This window comes from Vombatus ursinus, unplaced genomic scaffold (genome assembly GCF_900497805.2).
Source record: "Vombatus ursinus unplaced genomic scaffold, bare-nosed wombat genome assembly UNPS02014814.1, whole genome shotgun sequence".
Taxonomy (NCBI): domain Eukaryota; kingdom Metazoa; phylum Chordata; class Mammalia; order Diprotodontia; family Vombatidae; genus Vombatus; species Vombatus ursinus.
Window position 1 is genome coordinate 15,111,689 of NW_020954592.1, and position 24,812 is coordinate 15,136,500.

The 24,812-nt window shown below is 37.9% G+C and overlaps 1 pseudogene; it reads right to left on the minus strand.

Moving 5' to 3' along the window:
* Positions 1 to 1,149: 1,149 nt before the first annotated feature.
* Positions 1,150 to 21,297, minus strand: LOC114022901 (annotated as a pseudogene).
* Positions 21,298 to 24,812: the final 3,515 nt, after the last annotated feature.

The window sequence follows — 24,812 nt, forward strand, 5'->3', positions numbered from 1 at the left end:
AACCAATTTTTGTGAAGGTATAGGTTGGATCAGATGAGTTCCAAGGATCCTTCCTTGGCAACTCTTTAAATCCTGTGATTTTGTGATTGAAACAATTGAGACTTACATTTTTTGTGTGTTTTCTAGTTCTCTCCTAGATTGTAAAAAATAACCTATATTTGTGGGGGAAACAAAGTAACCAATAACACAATTGTACCGCTACTTGAAAGTACCTAACTCACTTTAAGTTACAGTTTGACAATGTTCTTTTGTTTTGTTTTGTTTTTCTTTTTCTTTTAAATCTGTGCTGATATTATTACTTGTGGCATAATTAAGTCAACTCAGAGACCAATGCTAAGGAGATTGGATCTAGTCAGGAGCTAGATCTGGCTCATTATGACCAATGAGCTTTTACTTTCCCCGTGGCCAGAGAGTACATTCCTGAGCCCACGGTTCATTTACATGTACACATGTGAGTGACCTGGAGACAGAGGATGAAGAGATCATTGTCTCTATCTCTCTATCTCTTTCTTTTTCTCCTTCCTTCCTTCCTTCTTTTCTTCCTCCCTCCATTCCTTCTGCCTCCTCTCCTCCCCCTATCTCTTCCTTCTCCTCTCTTCTCCTTTCTTTTTCTTCTAAAACAGAAGTAGATTTTTAATGACTCATCCAGCCATTGTCCAGAAAGGAAGTATCCACCACATCATGAGGAGACCTATTCTATTTTAAAATCTAGACTCAAAGAGTGGGGACTGAGAGAAGAGTTGGATTTTGTGTGAGGTTTTGTTTTGATGATGGTCTACTCATAGGCTAGGGCTTAGCTGTGTGCCAGACATTGCTGAGAAGCTTTCAGTGCTGGAGAAAGGCACTTTATGAGAGCAGCAGGATCCTTGTGTGACAACAGAAGCAACAGTGTGGCTCCTTTAAATATACCCGAACTATAAGCAACTATAGCCAAAAGTCAACAAACTATGAATATTCTTTGAATTAGTGATAACTTTACTAGGCATATACTCCAAAGAGAGCAAAGAAAGAGGGAAAGAACAATATTTTTAAAAAAATCAAATCATTCCAAATCAGCTCATGGCCATAGATAACATACCATATTCTAAATTAGACTCCTTCAAGACTCACTAAATGATCAAAAAATGTGCTTCTCAGGATCATGCAGCCTTATGTCCCTTTACAATAATAGCTTTTGGGGCACTTCCTTGCTGTGAAGGTGAAGACTAGAAGGAAGAAGATGGCCACCTTCCCTTCGGGCATCTTTGTACAGACAGCTGCCAGGACAGTCATGATGGCCCCTGGTGCTCTAAGCAATGGCCCGGATCTCCCTGTTGCCACTTTGCTGGTATGACTGACAAAAATAAAAATAATACCTACAGACTGCTATGAACTACTCTCTTCAAGGACATTGACTGTGCTTGTGAAGAAATTCCACAAAATGAACGTTTGCTACTATGTGAAACAAGGAGAAAGAACTGAAGGTAGAAAGCAACCTAGGAGAGTAAAGGCTTTAGAGGCTAGATCAGCTGTAAAGGATGTAATCATTGACCTCTGTAGTGAAGGTTCTTTCCATAAACAGAGTACAAAGACATTAGCAACCAAGATACCAGTCACTGCTCAGTGATTATCCCATAGGGTATTCTACCACTTGTTAAACTGCTTTTGAAGTCTCTTTTATTTTTTATTATTTATTTATATTATATATGTATATATTTATATAAATAATATATGTATTATTTATAATATTTATTTATCACACATTTTTGCCATCTAACCAATTTACCTTTATCCTAGCAAAACAGCTGTGGACCCTGGATTTCAGGGCTTCTAACTGCCAAATAGCAACTGATCCAAATACATACACTGTAAGCCCAATGGTTAAAAAAATAGGGGTACATAAGGTTGTTAGGAGATAGAAAGATGTATAAAAGATTTTATATGTTTCACCAACTATTCCATTAGATTGTGAGCTCCTTGAAGGCAGGGACTGTCTTTTGCCTCTTTTATTACACCTAGTACCTGGTACATAGTAGGCACTTAATAAATGTTTATTGCTTATTTATTGATTATTCCTATGTCTGGTAATTCAGATTCATTTCTGCGTGCTTTTTTTCTGAATCCATTTTTCAGTTGAATAAAGAAACTAACCTGGTGCCCAACAACAGGGCAGAGGGTCAGCTGCAATGGCATTGTGGTCCTCAATCCCCTGCACTCTCCCAATCAGGCTGCTTTAGTACCAGTTGCTCCAAGTCCATTCTCTCCAGGCCATCTTCTCAACCTCCTCCCACAGCATTAAGGTGCTACATTCCAACGAAGTAAGAAAACGCATAAAGAGAAACTGAAAGGGGAGGGAAGGATGGGGTACAAGCAGTGGCAGTATGGTGTGGAAATAACTGGGAAGTACTATGGAAACCCAGGTCTGGGCAAAACAAAGTCATTGCTCACTCATCAGAGCCCAGGGTTCCAAGAGTTTAGTTCAAGATTCCAGTGGGAGGGGAATGAGATTGAGGGCCAGAGCATAGATGTGGAGATGTCCAGAAAGTAGCACTGAGGTCTGCTTCCTAGCAAGATAAGTCTGGTGATATAGAAATGAAATGATGGTATCTGCTCTCAAAAATTTTAATGGGAGTTCCCTTTGTATCCTTTCTCTGTTACAACACAACTTTTTTTTTCAACCAGTGATCAATATACTGCCCAAAATACAAATTGAAGGAAGAGAATGGAACAAACCCATAAACTGGGAAATCAGCTTTCAAACATCTGACAGGCTTTGTTTAATTAGTTTTTTGAATATTCAACTGAATTATGATTTTAAAAAAAGAATGCTATAAGGAAAATTTAAAAAATCTTTTCCAATTTCCTAAATTAAATTGCTAATGTTTCTTATCTTTCAAGTACTTAAAAAGATTTTTAAAAACTTAAATGATTCCTTCATTTATTAGTAAAGCAAAATAATCATGTGTTATTTTTCTCGTGTATGATATAATTTTATATCATTTTTATGTATTTATATCAATTTTATTTTTCCTTTAAAATTTTTTTTTCAAATAAACAAGTTAATAAAAAGAAAGACCTCAAGATTCTGGTTTCAGTCAAGATTATTTAAGAAAAAATTACTAAAATGAGTCATTTTTGAGACAGGAGGAAATATAACTCGTGCAGAAGTTTTGGGTTGAATTGCAGCAGAGAGTGCAATTAATATGATTTTATTACTATTCCCAAAGGGAGGAGGAAAACAGATGCCAACAAGGATCAGTCTCCATGTGCTGCCCTACTGCCTCCAGCCCCCAGCTGAGGGCAGTCCACAACGGGGTGGCTGCCAGACAGTGAGATAGACAGACAGAGACACATAGAGAAAGAGAAAGAGAGCAGAGAGAGAATATCTCCTTGCTATTTATTAACTTCGGATAAACTTACAATTTGAATTACAACACTTTGCCATGTTGGGAATGAATTTGGTTGTAACAGGTAACAGAATGGACACATTCTACAATATTGGGGAAAGGAGGAGTCTGATATTTGACTTCTAAGAGGCTCTAACAAAAATAATTGGTTGGGGGCAGCTAGGTGTTGAGCACCAACACTGAAGTCAGGAGAACCTGAGTTGAAATCTGGCCTCAGACTAAAAACTTGACATTTACTAGCTGTGTGATCCTGGGCAAGTCACTTAACCCCAATTGCCTAAAAAATAAATAAATAAATAAATAAATAAATAAATAAATAAATAAATAAATAATTGGTTGATGTCTTAAATTGGTATGATTGCACTAACTTCAAAACTTTATTTTACCAGAGTGCATACTTCCTCTACTAGGATAGATTGCAACCAATCCTTGCTTCAGTAGGTCTTTTTTTTTTTTTTTGGTTGGGCAATGGGGGTTAAGTGACTTGCCCTGGGTCACACAGTTAGTAAGTGTTATTTGTCTGAGGCCGGATTTGAACTCAGGTCCTCCTGAATCCAGAGCCAGTGCTCTACCCACTGCGCCACCTAGTTGCCCCTTCAGTAGGTCTTTCAATGAGTTGTCATGGCCAAAAAAAAGGTTTTTCATTTGTTGGACAGCTATAGATGAAAGAGTTTAGAGCTGAAAAAAACTTTAGAGACCACTTAGTCCCACTTTCTCATTTTACAGATGAGGAAACTGAGGCCTGGAGAGTTAAATAACTGTCAGGACCTCCACCCCAAGACAACTCCTCTTTTCAGTTCTCTCTTTTCTTATTACTAGGAGATACTTTGTTTTCCAGGGCTAAGGCCCAGATAGTAACTTGTGCCCTGAGCTTAGCATAACAACAGTCCTTTGTTCTAACCCTTTGGATGAACTCTGCTGCATCTAAATCACAGAACTGGTGGTACCTGAGTTTGGAAAAGGACCTGAAGGAACCATGGTCCCTGTCAAGAAGTCCTGCTACTTTTGCTTTTAGGCAAACTTGTCATATTGCTGCTGTTACACCTCACTGCTTGATTCTTTGTCTTGCCACAACTGTGTGTATCAAGGTTTAGCCTCACTCTCTTGGTCTCCTCAGTCCTAGAGCAGAACCTGGCACACATGTCTAGTTTCCTTCCTCCAACAGACTAGAGAATGCTTTTTTTTTGTTTGTTTATGAGCTCTGTGAGCGCTTTGGTATTTTATTTTATTTTTCAGAGTTGACAGTTGGTGTATAACCTCTGTGGGTTGTTTGGTCATTTACTTTGACATGTCTTACCCATGATCACACAGCTAGCAAGTTTAAGAGCTGAGATTTGAACTCAGGTCTTTCTAATTCTGAGTCCAGTATTCTGTCCACTAGACCAAGATGCCTCTCTTGAAATTTTATGTTAGATAATGTCCTAAAAGTTGATATTGCCCTCAGTTGGATAATCCCAGAAAATGTTCATTGATAACATAAATTTAACTTTAAAATTCAGATCTGATATATTTATTAGAAGATGGAATGCACCAGAATTATGTGGGAGGATATATGAATTTTAATACATTCAGAAGTAGGTTTACATTATTTATCTGAGTGTAGTGGCTTGTTTAAAAACAATTAAATGCAAATTAGCCATGCCATGTGTGAAATACATCTTGAGCATATTAATTTCAGTTGAATTGGAATTCATTTTTCATATTAGATATATCTCAATTCTTCCTGAAATTCACAACATTTGTGAAAAAGCACTAGGTGGCGCAAGTAAGCTAAAGAGGACAGACACAGACTATTCAGAAATTAGGGCATTTAAGGTTTTGGGGAGGGGGAAATCAGAATGTTCATGGGTGTCATTGCTGAAGTGTTAGGTTTTCCAAAGTTAGAGGCGTTTTTTTAATGCAGTTTTCATATTTCAAATTGCCATAGTTTTGTGGATAAAAGCAACTCCTATTTGAAAACGTTACCATTAATAGGATTGTCTAAATGGTTAATACATGCATTAAACTACTTATAGTTAATTTGCAGATACTGTTTAGATATCTGTAGCATTAAATCTAGTCTATCCACTGCTGAACACTTCAGAAAGTGGAAAATCCTTGAGGGTGGAGACTATCATTTTTCATTTTTGTGTCCTTATAACCAAGCATAGCGGCATATATGTAATAAATGTTTTCCAAATTTCATAACTCCTGGGTACAAATATATTCACAACACAAGTTTTATATTTGGTGCCAAAGTTAAAAAGGAATCAGGAAAAATGAGGCCTGGGGAAGACCTTAATTTAGAAAGAACAAGATCACCCAATGCATCCTGGGCCACCACCAGTCATCTTGACTTTTGTCTTGCCACTGGACTCTGATAACTCTGGAGGAGAAGGTAAGGCTGACAACTTTGCAAAGCTCTGCTTCACTTAAATCTAATTCATCGCCCTTCTCTTTAAGAACGAAGAATGAACAGCAATTTGCCTGGAGTTGTGATCATAACTTTTCAAGAATGCTAAGATAAAAAAATGTGGTTTAAAAAAAATCAGACAAACAGAAATGAAACACTCAGAACTTCATCTATCATTGCATCATGCTAATGATTTGGGTTTTAATAAGCCTAGAAAAATTCAATTGCATGATGGATTTCTATTTCATTTAGCTTGAGCAATTGTCCTGTCAATCCCTTTCATTTTTCCTTCCTTCTATGATACTACTCCAATGTCTTTAATGATAAGGAAATGAATTGGACTTTTTTTGTAGAAAATAAAAAAAGCAGCTTACAGAATAAAGGAATTAAGGGCAGGGTTTAGTGAGAAAAAAATTATACATGGAAACTTCTATTTCTTTAGAAACTTTTATCTATATATGCTCTGGTTTTCTTATGCTAACACTAATATGCATTCCTCCATATGGAGTCTTTCTGTCATATTTAGCTTGTCTCTATTTGGCATCATGATTAGAATATTTGACCAAAAAAGCATGGAATTTTTCATGCTACTATATGAATTCTTCTTATGAGATTACTTTATCTGCCTTTTCCAAATTTTGCTTTCCTGTTTTTCAGCTTGACCAAGAGCCTTCACTGCAACAATCTGGTTAAAGATAAAACCATTGGTAATGATAAAGAATGGGATGTGATGAGAAAAGATTTGTTTAGCAGATTGGAGTAATTTAAAAAAAAAAAGGTTTAATGGTTCTCCTAAGTAGAATCTGAAATATTTTGTTAAGTGAACCAATAAATTACTATACACAGTTCAAGCTGCTCAGTCATGTATAATTGCCACTGAAGTAGCCTCTGCTATATTTGGGAAACTTGGGAAGGAGAAGATCCTCTGGGTGTATGGTGAGGATGTTGGAGGGAAGACTGCAGGAACACTTTGGAAAATTCTACTTGAGAGTTCTGAATCTGAACTCTCTCCAGAACAATAAATTTACATGACTGATGACTGTTATTTCAGGGGAAAATAGTTTTCTTAAACTCTGCAGTACTCTTAGTCTGTTCACAATATCACTTCATGTAAAGGAATGGGCACTTCAGAAGAGAACTTGTATTTAAAAGATTAACAAAAATGAAGAAAAAAACACAAGAAAGCATCACATCACATCTCTGATACATTTTTTTAAGGGGACAGAAGGGAACCAGATCTGTGGATATGTTGATATAGCGAACTCCCACTGAGAAAAATCCCTGAGCTCATGAATGACTTGGCCAGTATCACATAACCAGTATGTATCAGAAGTAGGGCCGGCCAACTACGGAGATCAATTTGGAACTATGCCCAAAGAGCTATAAAAATGTGCATACCCAACAATAACACTTTTCGGTCTTTGACCCAACAATAACACTTCTAGGTCTGTGTCCCAAACAGATCATAAAAATGGGATGTGTACAAAAACACATGTACAAAAATATTTATAGCAGCTCTTTTTGTGGTGGCCAAGAATTGGAAATTGAGGGGATGCCTATCAATTGGGGAATGGCTGAACAAGTTTTGGTATATGAATGTAATGGAATACTATTGTGCTATAAGAAATGATGAGCAGGTGGACTTTAGGTGGAGATTTCTGTGAACTGATGCTGAATGAAGTGAGCTGAACCAGGAGAACATTGTACACAGTAACAACATCATTGTGTGATGACTAACTTTCATTGATTTGGCTCTTCTCAGCAATGCAAGGATCTAAGACAACTACAAAAGACTCTTGATGGAAAATGCTGTCCACTCCAGAGAAAGAACGAACTGTGGAGTCTGAATGCAGATGGAAGTATACTATTTGCTCCCCTTTTCCTTTGTTGTTTTGTTTTATTGCTTCATTCTCGTGGTTCCTCTCATTAGTTCTAATTGTTCTTTACATCATGACTAATGGGAAAATATGCTTAATATGAATGTATAAGCAGAGCCTATATCAGATTGCATGCTATTTTGAGGATGGGGAAGGAGAGAGAGGGGGAGAAAATTGAAAACTCAAAAGCTTATGGAAGTGAATGTTGAAAACTAAAAATAAATTAATTAATTAAAAAAAGAAAATGAATAAGATAAGACAAAAAATAATATATGTATATATAATTTTTTTAAAAAAAGTAGGGCCTCACTTTTGACTCTAAGCCTACCTCTCTAGCCACACTGCCTCTCTGACAACATTAAGTTTATATGTTATGATAAGATATTGTTATCTAGACTCTGATGGACTTTCTTAAAGTAGGCTAGGAAATACTCTTTCTTTCCATCCTGAGAAGAGTCTCTTTAGAGGGAAATAACAAGTAGCATCTCATTAAATGCTATACAATATTTTTTTAAATCAAAGTGGAAAAGAGAGAGAGAATGATGAAAGCAATGATCCCTCCTCAGATTTCTGCAGACTATTAAGGGTTATTCAACCTGTCAGGTTATTGTGATTTCGTTTAGTTTTTTTTCTAGTATCAACCCTAATGTCCTTGAAACTTTGTCATGTTTATAACTCTATTGGCTTGTGAAATAGAAGAATTTTACAATTAAGTATTAACATGATAGGAAGCTAGCCATTCTGAGGGAAATAGAGCACCACTCTTTGCCCTGTTACCTTTGCGTTTCCAACAATGCTTTTATGAATTTGACTTTTCCTTGCAGGGGCAAGGAAAATACAAGCTATCTAGGCTTGCTTGACTCCTGTGGTATCTCACTTGGAGTTCTCTGCCTTATAATCCATGTTATGTTTTCTTTATTTGGGTCAAAAAACTGGGTGTGTATAAATATTCTTTCCTGTTTGAAACAATTCTGATGAGAGTGAGGTTCAAGCATTGCTTGCCACAACTACTCCCCTCCATTTTCCCCTCCATTGTAAAAACTTTTCCTTGCACACTTCTTTCATGTGAGAAAATTTTCCCCACTTTACCATTCCCCTCTTCCTTCTCCCAGTGCATCCCTCTTTTTCACCCCTTCATTTTTTTGGAGATGATTCCAACATAATCAATTCATATTCATGTTCTCTATCTAAACTCCTTTTAGCTTTTCTAATAATGATAAATTCTTAGAAGTAACATATATCATCTTCCCATATAGGAATGTAAACAGTTTAATTTTATTGAGAACCTTATGATTACTCTTTCATGTTTACCTTTTTATGCTTCTCTTGAGTCTTTTGTTTAAATGTCAAATTTTCTATTCAGTTCTAGTCTTTTTATTAGGAATGCTTGAAAATGCTTTATTTCCTTAAATATCCATTTTCCCCCTGAAGGATTATACTCAGTTTTGCTGTGTAGGTTAGTCTTGCCTGTAATCCTAGCTCTTTTGTCTTCCAGAATATCATATTCCAACCCCTATGCTCTTTTAATGTGAAAGTTGCTAAATCTTTTGTGATCTTGACTGTGGCTCCATAGTCTTTGAATTGTTTCTTTCTGGATCCTTGAAGTATTTTATCTTTGACTTGGGAGCTCTGGAATTTGGCTATAATATTCTTAGGAGTTTTTATTTTGGGATCTCTTTCAAGAGGTGATTATTTTTTCAATTTCTGTTTTACCCTCAGGATCTAAGATGTCAGGGCAGTATTCCTTGATAATTTCTTGAAATAGGACATTTAGGCCCTTTCTTTGGTCATGGCTTTCAGGTAGTATGATAATTCTTAAATTATGTCTCCTTGATCTATTTTCCAGGTCATTTGTTTTTCTAGTGAGATATTTTTCTAGTGAGATATTCTTCTATTTTTTCATTCTTTGGCCTTTATTTATTATTTATTTATTCTTCTCGAGGTCTCATGGAGTCACTGGCTTCCACTTGCCCAATTCTAATTTTTAAGGAATTATTTTCATCAGTGTGATTTTGCACCTCTTTTTTCCATTTGATCTATACTGCTTTTTAAGAAATGTTTTCTTTAGTGAATTTTTGTGCCTCTTTTTACCAATCAGACAATTCCATTTTTAAGGTGTTATTTTCAGCTGTAGATCTATATGATCTCATGACTTTTCAGTCATTTCTTTATTAATCAGATGATGTTTTATTATTTCTTCTCCAGAAAGTCACTATGGCAAACCAATGAAAAATTAAACATATGAAATCACAGAGGCACAAACATTAATACAACTTATGAAACTGAGTGGAAATCCCCATACTAGACAAATGTTTGAAACAAGCATGAAAATCCCACTTAACCAATAACAGAGGAGAAAAAAACCAACAAGGAAGGGTTAGAGTAATTATCTGAAATTCTATTTATTTTTAACTTTCTGTTGAAAAATGACAAAATTTGAATAAATCGGTTGATGGTCTACTTCTTTTTTAATCAGAGGAAGTGAAAAACATCAGCAATGTATGTTTATGTATACATGCATACCTATTACCTCTTTTCTAAAGCCTTCTTAAATTTCTCTAGCTGGAAACAGTCACTCCCTTTCTCTTCTTTGTTTGAACCTTTACAAACATAGTAGATGTTCAAAAGCTGTTGAATGAATGACTTAATGAATGAATATGTGCATTAATATGTTTCATATGTAATACGTTTCAATGGGGAAAAATAAATTGCCCTGTGCATTATTGCTTTCTTCCACTGGGTAACTGACTTTTCTTTCTTATCTATCATTCTGTTCATTGTTTTCCTCTGTGGTTAAGTATATTCTAGAGACTACCACCTTTTGTTTATCTGAAATTATAATAGATGGTAGCTTCTGCATTACCACATGTGAGTTGACCACATCAAAAGTCAACTAACAAGGTTCTTTCCTGGCTCAGCTCAAGTCTTATCTCTTTCAAGCCTTCCCCTAAACATCTTAACCTTCAATGTTCATTCTCTCCTTAAGACTTCTCATCTTAACATATATATCTGGCATATATTCCTCTAATTTTATGTGCGTATACATATACATGTACGTATATAAATGTATGTATGTGTGTGTTTGTATACATATACGTGTGTGTGTGTGCATGCAAGCAGTTAAGTGGTGCAGTGGATAGAGCACTGGGCTTATAATCAAGAATACGCATCTTTATAAGTTCAAATCCAGCCTCAGACACTAGCTTTGTGACCCTGGGCAAGTCACTTACCTGTTTGCCTTGTTTCTTCATCTGTAAGATAAGCTAAAGAAGGAAATAGCAAACCACCATAGTATCTTTGCCAAGGAAACTCCAAAAGGGGTCATGAAGAGTCAGATATGACTGAAACCACTCAACAACAACAATAATAACAACAACAAAATATATATTCCTCATCAGTGTTTTTTCAATAATTCCAACTAGGTTGCAATATATGCATATGTATATTGTATCTTCCCATATAGATGTTTTATTGTCCCAATTAGTATGCAAGTCAGAAAACATGTCTTATATTTTTATATCCTCAATAGTTAGCATGCTAATCTGTTAGTTAATACCTGCTGTTCATGATTTCTTCTGTGAAAATAACTTGGGGATTGTGAGGTAGAATATTCTGTTTTAATATCTATTCAAGTATTTCTCAGTCACTGCTTTGTTAAAGAAATGACTATCTGGTTGAATTTTTATGTTAAAATTCTCCAAAACTACACGTGCATATTTATTGTCTTTTGTCCTTCCTCCTTCTCTGTTTTTTTATTTTGAACTGTATTCACTAGTTTTCCCTTAAATTTTCCAAGCCATACAATGAAACTACCACTATCATCATATTTTGAAGCTCTTGGGATTAATCCAATCACAGGGTCTCATAAAGAAAGGTTTGGAGATAGTGAGATGATATGGTAAGCCCAATTCATGGTCAATTCAATCATTTCAATCTGAGGTATAAGGCATATACGTGTCTAGGAATTTTTTCATCTGGAACAAAAACAGTTTGGGGAGGTGGGTAGCAGCAGCAAGAACAATTTGACCATGGGAATAGTTGTGCCACTAGAAGGATATCACAAGGACACATAACCCTGGGGTAGCAGATAAGGAAGAGTGTGGCAAGACAGTGGAAGTCCTTAAGATGCAAGTCATGGTCCCAACCGTACTACTCTATTAATGACTTTGAAGTAGAGAATACTGCCCTGTGTACCATAAAAGACTACGTGATAGGCACTGAGCCTAGATGAAAACCTTGGAACATTTTCAGCTTTAAGTAGACCCACACAGTATAATTCTAGTCACATTCAATTACTAATTTAAAAAAAAAAGAAAACTCTCCTTTAGTCTCTTTTTCATATTCTCTAAATAATTTCTAAGAAAATAGGGTGTAGGAATTAGACCTGTGATTTCATTAACACAAAGACAAGAAATTCCCTCAACCAATTCAGGTCATCACTTTCTTTGGTCTCAGAGAGTTGCCTAGAGCAAATAGAGATTAAATGACTTGACCAGTCACATGGACAGTATATATCTGAGATAGGGTTTAACCTGAAGTCTTCTTGACTCCAAAGTCATTGCTTTATCCACTACTCTATAATGACTCCCTACAAAGCAAAGCTACTTCAGGAACATTAAACATCTTTTCTTGAGTGTAGGTCCTAAATGTTTATCTACTAAGGTTCAACTAAAACACAAGATAGAAACTTGAGCGCACTTATGTGTACACATTTTTAAGAGGGAGATAAAAGCCTATGTCACTCTCCCAATTCTCCTAAAAGGTATGGGATGGGGGGATAGGTGCAGGATCTGGAGCAGCATCAGAGAATGGATATTTAAGATCATAAGAACAGAGATTTAGAGTTGGATGGGACCTTGGAGGTCATCTGGCCCAATCTCCTCATTTTGCAGATGACATCTATGATCTTGTCCATCTGGGAGATTTCTCTATAAAACAGAGTGCTCCTCCTCCACACCTTTTTGCCTTGTGTGATCCTCATTCATGTCTTTTGGTAAAGAGAAAACCCACTACCTATGCTGGGAGACTTCCTCTTATTCTTTCAGTATTTAGGAGGGCACCAATGTAGTGCTCAAGCCAAGCACCTATTATTGTTGAATTGTTTCAGTCATGTCCAATTCTCAGTGACTCCATTTGGGGTTTTCTTGGTAAAGATACTGGATTGACTTTCCATTTCTTTCTCCAGCTTATACAGAGTTAAGTTACTCATTCAGGCTCACTCAGCAAGTAAGTGTCTGAGGCCAGATTTGAATTTAAGTCCTCCTGACTCCAGGGCAGGCACCCTACCCACTGTACTACCTCGCTGTCTATGCACCTATTGTCTCTCACTATATTACTGTATCACTTCCTTTTCTGGGCTTGTGTCCTTGATGGTGTTCTTATGCCATTTATAGATTCATAGGATTTACTCAGTATTTAAGTGTCTCCAGTATTTAAGTGTATTCCAGGCTAGGGATACTGGATGCTAGGGATAAAAGACAAACAAAACAAGCCCTGTTCCCATAGAGCTTACATTCTAACAAGGAGAAAGGGAGAATAATACGCACACATATGAGTTTATACAAAACATACATTATAATTTGGGGGATAGGGCAGGATGGAGGCTAGGGGGATAAGGAAAGGTCTCATGTAAAAGATGGTGCTTGAAGGAAAACAGGAATTCCAAGAGAAAAAGGTGAAGAGGGAGTTAATTCCAGGCATGGGCTTTTAGCAGCCCAAAGGTATGAAGACAAAAGATGGAGTACCATGTGTGCAGAATTGCAATAAGACCCATTAGATTGGACCACAAACTAATGGAGTGTGAAGGAGACCAATGTGTAATTAAGCTAGGAAAGTATAGGGCAAATTAATTTAGAACTAGAAGGTTCCTTAAAGATCATCTAGTCCAATCTCATCTTTTTATGGACTGAAGAATGTGAAGACTGGAGAAATGAAGTGATTCACCCATACTTATACAAGAAGTAACTGGGATTCAAACTCAGGACATGTGACTCCAAAGCCAATGCTTTTTATACTATGGTACTCACAAGCAAGTCGTCAATGGTATAAGAAATAAGCTATTTCCTGTAGGAGGTCTGGAACTAAATAGTGGAAGAACTGAGTAAGAATGAGAACCACAACATGGTAGCCAAAATGACTTTTTTTTGAATGAGGATGAGCTTATCTCTCCAGGAACAGAAAAGAAGCCCCGGCAGAGATCTTGCCAAACGGAAGGAGTGGGGAACCTGTGGCCTCAAGGACACAGGCTCTCTAGGTCCTCAAGTGTAGGCCTTTGACTGAATCCAAACTTCACAGAAAAAAATCCCCTTAATAAAAGGATTTGTTCTCTAAAACTCGTGGACTCAGTCCGTACCCAAGAACCTAGAAGGCCGCATGTGGCTTTGAGGCCACAGGTTCCCCACCCCCCACATAGGGGAATCTTTGGGCATCCCTGATCAGATCCAAAGAGCCATCTGAGAGCCTAAAGAGGAAAACTCCTTTTAATACAAATCCCTGCATTTATGACCTAGAGTCATAGTAAGTCTCTAAATCAAGTAGGTCTCTAAATGGATTTCACTTGGTCAGGTCCACACCACTAGGATTAATCTCCTGTGTTGCATGTAACTCAGTGAACTAGAGTTAGACGGGGTAACTATTACAACTGGAAAACAAGAGAGAACCTTTTATTCACCGTATCTTTCTGTAGAAAATCTTCCCCAAATTCTCTTCTTCCTGCAAAGCTGTAGTCTATTTACACCCACTATGAGTCTACTGCTCTTTGACTGTCTTTAAATGGTGGTTTTTCTGAGGTTAGAGTAGAGCATGATTCATGGCCATAAAAAGACATGAAGAGAATAGTGGTGTTAAAGAAATGGACTTTTTCAGGAGTAAGCAGCTTAGGATGATGGAAAGCACCTTATAATTTCCCTAATGCAATCCCATCCAATTTTCTCTTCCTCCTGGAATTTTGGGCCATGATCTAAGAAATAAATACACACACACATACACACACACACACATATCTTTAACACCACTATTCTCTTGTAAATATGTGTGCATATATCTAAGATATATATATATATACGCACACATGCATATATGTACATGTCTTAGATATATATGTACACATGTACATATTTGCATATATGTCCATTGATACACCTGTGTATGTATTGTTGTTGTTGTTGAATTGTTTTCAGTCATGTCTGAGTCTTTGTGACCCTTTTTTGGGTTTTCTTGGCAAAGCCACTGGAGTGGTTTGCCATTTCCTTTCCCAGCTGATTTTATAGATGAGGAAGCTGAGGCAAATGGGGTTAAGTGACTTGCTTAGAGTCACACAGCTAGTACGTGTCTGAGGTCAGATTTGAACTCATGAAGATGAGTCTTCCTCACTCCAGATCTGGCACCCTATCCACTGTCCCACCCAGTTGCCTGAATGTATGTATATGCATATGCATATATTTCTTAGATACTATATACACAGATATATGTATATGCATGCATATATATATATGTTAATCGACTAACTTGTGAGTCCACTAACTTGATGCTTTGTGTCTGCATATCATATTTTGGACAATATATTAGTCACTTTGTTTTACCAGTATGGATTTTGTTTAAAAAGATATGGATCTTGTTAAAAATGGTATGTATTTCACTGAGGTATGAAGTGTTCCAGGGTTCAATGTTAATTAGAACAGTGAGCAGAGGCTTTTGGAAAATCTCATCATAGAAAGGTAAATTTCTCCCAGTGGGCATCTCTATAGGAGCCCATGATAATGAGAACAGCTCAAGTGAGCATAATGTTTTGCTTCATGTCAAAACACAGATGATTGAACAAAAAGTTACCTTTGAAGTTGTATTAACTAAAGAATATTACATAATTTTAATACATTTATCTAAGATGATTCATTTGAGGGAAGCCTTTAAGGCCACATTTTGTTTTATTGGATTTAAAAGATAAGCAATTACTAGACATAAAGGGATTTTGAATTCTCATAACTGAATGACTGTGGAGATGTCTTTCTTCTGCTACAAAAAAAATCATCTATGAAAGACCACCTGTGCTGGTAACATTTTCATCAAGGATATCTTATGTATTAATCTAGTCAACCAGGTGACTTGGTAAACATATGGAGGAGAGTCACACAGGAGGGCAGGCATAGACTGCCTTAGATCTGCATCATTAAAGGGAACACCTGAATTGATGAGATTACAGACTATTTAAGTTTTTAGACAATGACAGGCACCACTTCACAACACACTTCCTTCTTTCTTAGACACCTTTGTTTATGCTGTTATAAACCTTCTCCATTCTCAAGCCCTCTGAACTCCTCCTTCCCTCATCTTTTCAGAGGACTTTGCCTCTTTGCTGAGAAAAAGAGACTGCAGCAAAGATGTAGAGGATGAGTTTATGATACAGAAAGCCTCTGAGGTAGGGTGTAGGGCAGATGCAGAAGTTCATGAAAGGTGGCTTCACCAGAAGAAGATAGCCTCCTTGCCAAGGCTAACTCATTTATTTGTTGTTGTTGTTCATCTTTCATTTTCAAACAGGACCAGTGATATCATGGGATGATGTCTGGACTTGTTTGTGAGGCCGAGTATCCTTTATCTCACTCCCTCTATCTCCTCTAGGAGCTTGCTCCTTCAACGAGGGATCTAAATCTCTCCTTATCTACCGGATCTTTTGCTACTGCCTACATACATTTCCAGGTGTCCCTCATTCTTTGAAAAGAAAAAAAAGTTAATCTGACCCTGCCATCTTTGCAGTAGCTACTATATGTATCTTTTATCCCTTTCACAATCAAAAGCTATCGGGGTTTTTAAAAAAAACCACCTATACTTGTTCAGAGCCTACTCATTTCTTATCACCTTGCAAAATATGACTTCCACTCCACCACACTACAGAAGCTAATCTCTCCAAAGTCAACAGTTATCTCTACTCCTAAATCAGATGTTCTATTCTCAATCTTTATCTTCCTAGACCTCTTTGATGCTTTTGATACCGTTAGCCACTCCTCCCTTGCCTTTAGAGGCACAACTCTCTTCGTGTTTTCTTCCTCCCTATTTTATCCCCTTTTGCTGGATCATCATCATCATCACCATCCTCTTCTTTTCCCTGCTTAATGTAAGTATGCTGAAGGCTCTGTCATGACCTCTTTTTTTCCTTTCTCTATACTCCTGATGACCTTGGCTCAGTCACTGTCTCTAATGGAATGACTCCAAGATCTATCTATCCAACAATAATCTCTTTCCTGAACTAAATTCCATATACTCAACAGCTGGCTGGACTTCTCTATTTAAATGGGCACTCCTCATGTCTAAAATGACTCTTACTTGCTGTGAATCCCTGGTCAAGTTACAACCTTTCTGAGCTTCAGTTTCCTTTTGTATAAAATGGGCCTCAATGAGCTCTAAGATTTCTTTCAACTCTAAATCTATGATCCTATTTAGTCTTAGGCACTAACTACAAAGGTTAAATCATTTAATGGAAATAGTGGAAGAAGGAAATATGGATATTCAACCTTAACAAGTTACACAGTCATCCTGGGTGCCAACATTCCTGACTCTAGAGTTCAGCAAGTATATCTAACTCAAAGGACTCCTTACCGTTCAAGTCGTTAGATGGAATTGTGTGACCCAATTCTCCTTGGTGGAACCCTGCCTCTTATGGTCTCCCTCTTACTATGGAAGACATCACCATTCTTCCAGTCACTCAAGTTTGAAACCTCAGTATCATCCTCAACTCTTTACTCTGACTTACTCCATATATATACGGTCAGTTGCCAAATCTTGCTGTTTCTGTTTCTCACACATGCATTCTCCTTCTCTCCACTCACACAACTACTACCTTGCTTTGGGCCCTCATCAACTTTCACCTCTCAAGGCTCTTCCCACTCCATAGCCTCCACACAAGCTGGCAAGGTGATAGTCCTAAAGTACAGGTCTGACTATTTCTTTCCCTACTTAACATACTACAGTGGCCCCCCATTACCCCCAGACCCAAATGTAAACTTTTCTGATTAATATTTAAAGCTTTTCACAACTTAGCTCCAACCTAACTTTCTAACCATTAGTCTCCTTCATATACTCTTCAATATAGTCAAAATGGCCTTTTTGCTATTCCTCGCACAGTCTCTGAGCATTTCTCTTATTCCTGGAATCCACTCCTTCCTTACCTCCTCCTCTTAGGAAATCTAGTTTCCCTTCAAAGCCCAACTCAAATGCCATCTTCTCTATAAGGCTGATGTAAGATCCACAGCTGATAGTGCCTCCCTCCCAAATTACCTTGAGTTTATCATATATATATATGTATATTGCATATTCTTATAAATGTACACATTGTCTCACTCTTATAGAATGTAAGCTCCTTGAAGGCAGGGACTATTTCCCTTTTATCTTTGTATCCCTAGCACCTCACCACATAGTAGGGACTTAATAAATTCTTCTTCATTAAATGACCGATGGCACAATGTAATTAACATTATCAATTCTGCTCTCCTCTCTGAGGAGAATCTGTGAGACATCCTTTCATCTAGCCGAAACACCCTTTTGCCTGGGGTTTCATTTATAATGAGAGTATTAATATGGTTGCTTTTCTAGTGGTGTGTCATTGCTGGACAAAGATTGCACATTGAATACTAAACACAGGGCTATGTGAATCTGAGCATCCCCCTCTACTTTTTCTTTAAAAAACAAATTTTATTGATACATTTAAAAATCATTGTTGCTACTTCCTATAATCCCTTCCTCCCAATATTACTCTTCCTTCTAACCAGGAAGTATAGATAAGCAAAACAAAACAATATATTGCAGATAGGTAGTACCATTGATAGCAGTGCTGGATTTGGAGTCAGAAAGACCTGAGTTCAAATGCTTATTTATTGGATAACCTTATACAAGTTGCTTACCCTCTCTCAGCCTTGGTTTCCCTATTGGGGTATTGTTAGGATCAATGAGATAACATATGTAAAGTGTTTTGCAAACCTTTAAAAACTATGTATTACCATCATCATCATCATCACCATCATCATTATATTGCCTCTATCCCCTTTTCTATAGCTCTACCACAATTATTGTAGAACTGGAAACAGACTACATAGGACGAAGGACCATTTACTAAATTTGTCCATTTCATGGGTTGCTGTGGTTAAAAAAAAAAGGTGGATCACTCGGAAACCTACCTTCTGGTACTGAACTTTCTCTCCAGAGTGAGATCCTTAGGTGATGCACTCTATTGTGGGGCCCACAATCAAAGGTTGCCTAGCATGACAACATACCAGGAAGCTGGCATAGTCTTCCCAGATTCTGGTGTCATATGCATAATGAACACTGGAGTAAGGCTTGAGTATCAGAGCAGGGGAAGCTGAAAGCAACAAAATACTAACTTTACAGTCATAACTAGCAATATTGGAGCCAGGTACAATTCAGCTGAGGTTGGGGGAATCCCCAGGCCATCATCCCATGGTTGTGGGGAGGCAGAGACTTCAGTTTACCAAAAGGCCTCTTGCTTCTGTTGATTGTTTAGAATTAAGAAAATGATGGAGAAAATGTTCATAATGCAGATTAAACTGAAGAGTGTGTCCTTCAAAAACATTTTTTTTCTGGAGACTTGGCTCTTAAAACATTTATTGGCATACTCCTGCCTTCTTCTGTTCCCCCAGATGATCAGTGAAACTAGTGCAACCTCTAACAGGGAGGAAACCACTACTGCTGGGGGTAGAGGGGCAGGGGGTGGGGGTTAGTTAGTAGGGTAGTATGAGAGTACTGATATAGTTGCTTTTCTAGTGGCATGTCCACTCATTGCTGGACAAAGATTGCACATTGAATACTAAAAGCAGGACTGCCAAGGAACAGGGTTCAAGAAATGGAGAAATTCACCTGGTGTTTTGGGGAGGAAGAGCCCCATTGGTAGCTTCCTGTTTTTACTTAGCTATTCTTGCTAAGCAGGTTCTAAGTTCAACTGTTTTGACACTACAGAGGAGTGTAAGTACTGTCAGCCCTCTCTAAATTCCAGTGACCTAGGAGAGAGTCCTAGATAGATATGGTCCCTAGCTACAGTTTTCCTCATTCTCCAGTCTTGCCTTTCCTTTTGAACATATTTGCCCCGAAGCCTTCCCTGATGGGGATGGGAAATAGCATGTCCTGTAAGTACACAAGTTTTTATTCTTTTATATGGCAGTGAAAACTACAATGGCATGTTTAGGGACAGAAGAAAGCATTGGGGATTGCAAATCTGTGCCCATTGGACTCTGGGAACTCCCCAGATGCTTCTGTTCTGCTGGGCCTTAGGGAATAGCTGTGGGGAAGTAGGGCTGATGTCTTCAGCACTTTCCATGGACTTGCATTAAGCCAGAGAGATGGAACCTAACTGCTGAATCATTGTGGCCTCAACAAGATGCCAGTTAGAGAAAATGTGTGAGAAGAGTTTAGGTACAAACTTGAAGGGAGTTATAGGTGTGGCTGAGTGGCAAAGACCCTGAAGAATTTGGTTGCAGCTGTTTATTATTGCTTTGAATTCCTTTCTATGTCTCTGTTGACTTTTTGAAAGACACAGCCAGGATGTCTGTTTCTCCTTTCCTCCACCCCTATGTCTTCTTATAGGTCTATAGTCAGGTCTAGTGGCTGCTTCAGGACCTGGACAAAAAGGGAATCTGAATGGTGATGTTGTGTCTAGTAGATTACCCTTGAATGAATTAGCTCAATCTTCTGTCTCTAGAAAAAGGGTGTGTGGTGTTAAGCAGCAGCAGAAGTCCTTGAAGGTAGCCATTATGGCATCTCTTTACTATCCTCCCAACCCCCACCCCCTACCCCCTCTATCCCCAACAGCAGTGATTTCCTCCCTGTCAGAGGTTGCACCAGCTTCACGGACTATCTGGGAGGATGGAGGAAGGCAGGCGTATGCCAGTAAATATTTTAAGAGCCAGGTCTACAGAAAAAAAGTTTTTGAAGAACACACTCTTCAGTTTAATCTGCATTATGAATATTTTTTCCATCACTTTCTTAATTCTAAACAATCAACAAAATAATAAATCAAACACTGATTTTTTTTACAGTGTTTGCTAATTTCTGAAGTGTAAATGCTATACTGAAAATTTAACAATCCACTCTAAGAGACTACTGGAGGACACCCTGACTAAGCCACTGCAGCTGTTTAAAAAATACTTATAGCAGCTCTTTTTGTGGTGGTCAAGAATTGGAAATTGAGGGGATGCCCATCAATTGGAGGAATGACTGAACAAGTTGTGGTATATGAATGAAATGGAATACAATTGTGCTATAAGAAATGAAGAGCAAGATGGTTTCAGAAAAACCTGAGAAGACTTAGATGAACTGATGCAAAGTGAAGTGAGCAGAACCAGAAGAACATTGTACACAGTAACAGCAACATTGTTTGATGAAGAATTGTGAATGACTTAGCTATTCTCAGCAATACAATGATCCAAGGCAATTCCAAAGGGTTTATGATGAAAAATTATTATCCATTTCCAGAGAAAGAACCGAAGGCATCTGAATGCAGATCAACGCACAATTCTTTTTACTTTCTTTCTTTTCTTTTTCTTTTTTGGGCTGTTCTCTTTTTCATATATTGTCTCTCCCATTAGATTGTAAGCTCTTTGAGGGCCTCACTTTGTATAGTACCTGCAGGCATCAACTGGTCCATCTGCGTCTGGAGTGGAGGAAGCACTTGGCAGTCTTGGCAGGAGAAGAATTTGGACTTTGGCAGTTATTCCCAGTCAGGAAACCATATGATGAGGAGTTCTGGGACCCAAGATCATGACAAGCAGGTCCTTCCCAAAAGAATTTGACCCAAGCCTCCCTTCAGACAAAGATAAGGTTTATCAAGGATTGGCCATAGTGGCCAGACTCTTAAGGAATCTGAGCACCTGTGAGCTGTTTACTAGATTGTAAAATTCTGAGCAGTGGCTAGATTATAAGAATCTGAGCCACCACTGCATCTTTAAGATGCAGCCTTTCCCCTTTACAATTGGATGGCATTTATAATTAAGAAAGTACAAGGTGGATGGAGGATACACTTGGATTGTACATCATCTGTGATGGAAGAAGGAAGTCCTTTGCGGAGACATACAAACTCTTCAAGACTGAATTCCCTGTAATTTGGGAGCAGAAGAAGATAAAAAGAGTACTGCAACATTAATTCTGGGATAAGGCAGGGTAGTAGACTTAATTGAATATATTGATTGGTTGGGACCTGGAAGGAGGCAATACTGATTAAGATTCTCCAGATAGGAATAAGCAATAATCTCAAAGATCAGTTAATGGGTCATGTGGAACTACAGGATTTAGCTGAGTTAATAGACCTAATAGACCAGTTTAGAGGTAGATTAGAAGCATGGAGAAGGAGCTGGAGTCTTTTTAAAGGCCACAATAGGCAGTCAGAGAAAGAGTGAGAGAAGACAAGGGAAGGGAAGAAAAAGGAAAGGAAGTCAGGGTTGGGGGGAGAAAGGAAGGCTTGAATTCCAACAATGAACCCTCTCTCCCCTTCAAGGCTTATGGAGAATGGGCCAAAATAGGAATTGAGAAGGAAGGGTCTCAGCTACAGGATCCCTCCTACTTTCAATTGTACATGATTTAGGAGATCAACAAACATTTTAGGTACTAATAGTTAGGCATTCTGTGATTTCTATTTTGCTTTTCCCCTTTTCAATGAATCTCCTTTCTAATATTATTAACTGAATTCTTGCCAAATGGAAAAATTCTCAGGATACTAGAAGGTTCTACAATTCCCCCCATACATTGGGATGAATGAAAACCCTCCAAAAAGTACTATTGGGTTTGGGAATCTAAATTATGAAGAGGAGAGACAGAGCCAGGATGGTGGAGTAAAGTCAGGGACTCGCCTAGCTCTTCCCCAAATCCCTCCAAATACCCTTAAAAAATAACTCTAAACAAATTCTAGTGCAGCAGAACCCACAAAAAGATGGAATGAAGCAAAATTCCAGCTCAAGACAACTTTGAAGGTTGGCAGGAAAGTTCTGTTGCTCCAGGGTGAGAGAGGAGTGTAGTCCAATGCAGGCCATGACAGTGCAGACCAAGCCCCAGAAAACCAGGAGCAGGCCTTTGGAGTGAGCTGCTGTTGCTTCTGGAGCTCTCAGCCCACAGATGGTAAGGGCATCAAACAACTGGTCAGAAGGAGATTACAGGGGTCTTTTTGCTAGCCCTGAGGCAGGACTCTGTTGCTTCTCCCATACTCAGATTTTGGTCCCAGTCCTGGGTGTTAGTCCCAGGGCAAGGAGGAGCACTAACATAGTAGAGCTTGCAGCAGCAATGGAACACTCCTCACAGTTCTAGGGCAGAAAAGAGTGCTTATGGTAGCTCACAGACCAGAGTCCAGGCCAGGAGAATAGTAAACTCCTTAGATCATACATAGAACATACTTGGAAGAACTAAAAACTTACAGATCTCTAGAAGTATCTCTGAAAACAGTTGCACAAAACCTCCACACTGGAAGCAAAGCCTTGCCTTAACAAAGAGTTAAAAAGTCAAGTAATATGCCAGGGAAATAAGCAAACAATGGAAAAAACCTCTGACTATAGAAACTTACTTTGGTGACAAGGAAGATCAAAACACACACTCAGAGGAAGACAATAAAGTCAAAGTTCCTATATCCAAAGCCTCCAATATGAATTGGTCTCAGGCCATGGAAGAGCTCAAAAAGGATTTTGAAACTCAAATAAGAGAAGTAGAGGAAAAATTGGGAAGATAAATGAGAATGATGCAAGAAAATCATGAAAAATAAGTCAATAGCTTGGTAAAAGGAGACAAAAAATACTGAAGAAAATAACACCTTAAAAAACAGGCTAGGCCAAATGGCAAAAGAGGTCCAAAAAACCAATGAGGAAGAGAATGCCTTAAAAAGCAGTATTGGTCAAATGGAAAAGGAGGTCCAAAAGCTCACTAAAGAAAATAATTCCTTGAAAAATAGAATGGAGCAAGTGGAAGCTAATGATTTTATGAGAAATCAGGAAACAATAAAACAAAAGCAAAAGAATGAAAAATAGAAGACAGTGTGAAATATCTCATTGGAAAAACAACTGACCTGGAAAATAGATCCAGAAGAGATAATTTAAAAATTATTGGACTACCTGAAAGTCATGATCAAAAAGACTCCAGACATGATCTTTCAAGAAATTATTAAGGAAAACTGTCCTGATAGTTTAGAACCAGAGGGTAAAATAGAAATTGAAAGAACCTATTGATCACCTCCTGAAAGAGATCCCAAAATGAAAACTGCCAGGAATATTATAGCCAAATTCCAGAGTTCTCACGTCAAGGAGAAAATATTGAAAGCAGACAGAAAGAAATAATTCAAGTACTGTAGAGCCACAGTCAGGATATCACAAAATTTAGCAGCTTCTACATTAAAGGATCAGAATGCTCGGAATATAATATTCTGGAAGTCAAAGGAGCTAGGATTCCAACCAAGAATCACCTACCCAGCAAAACTATCTTTCAGGGGGAAAAATGGACATTCAATGAGATAGAGGATTTTCAAGCATTCTTGATGAAAAGACCAGAGCTGAATAGAAAATTTGACTTTCATATACAACACTCAAGAGAAGCATAAAAAGGCAAACAAGAAAAGGAAATCATAAGGGACTTAATAAGTTTAAACTGTTTAATTCTTTTATGAGAAGATGATATTTGTAACTCATAAGACCTTTCTCATTATTAGGGTAGTTAGAAGACAGAGGGTAGAGGTGTGAGTTGAATATGAAGGGATGATATAAAAAATATAAAATTAAGGACTGAGAGAGGAGTGTGCTGGGAGAAATAGAAAGGGAGAGGTAGAATGGGGTAAATTATCTCAGATAAAAGTGTCAAGAAAAATATTTTACAGTGGAGGGGAAGGTGGGGGTTGAGGAGGAATGAGTGAACCTTATTCTCATCAAAATTTTCTGAAAGAGGGAGTAATATACACACTCAATTGGGTATAGAAATCTATCTTACCCTACAGGAAAGTAGGAGGGGAAATGGATAAGAGAAGGGGAGGGTGGGTGATAAAAGGGAGGGCAGATTGGTTGAGGGGTAGCCAGAAGCAAAATACTTTCAAGGAGGGCCAGAATGAAAGAAGAGACAGAATAGAATAAACTGGGGGGGGGGATAGAATGAAGGGAAATAGTAGTGTGGTAAGTGTGAAAAAAAAATTTGAAGCAA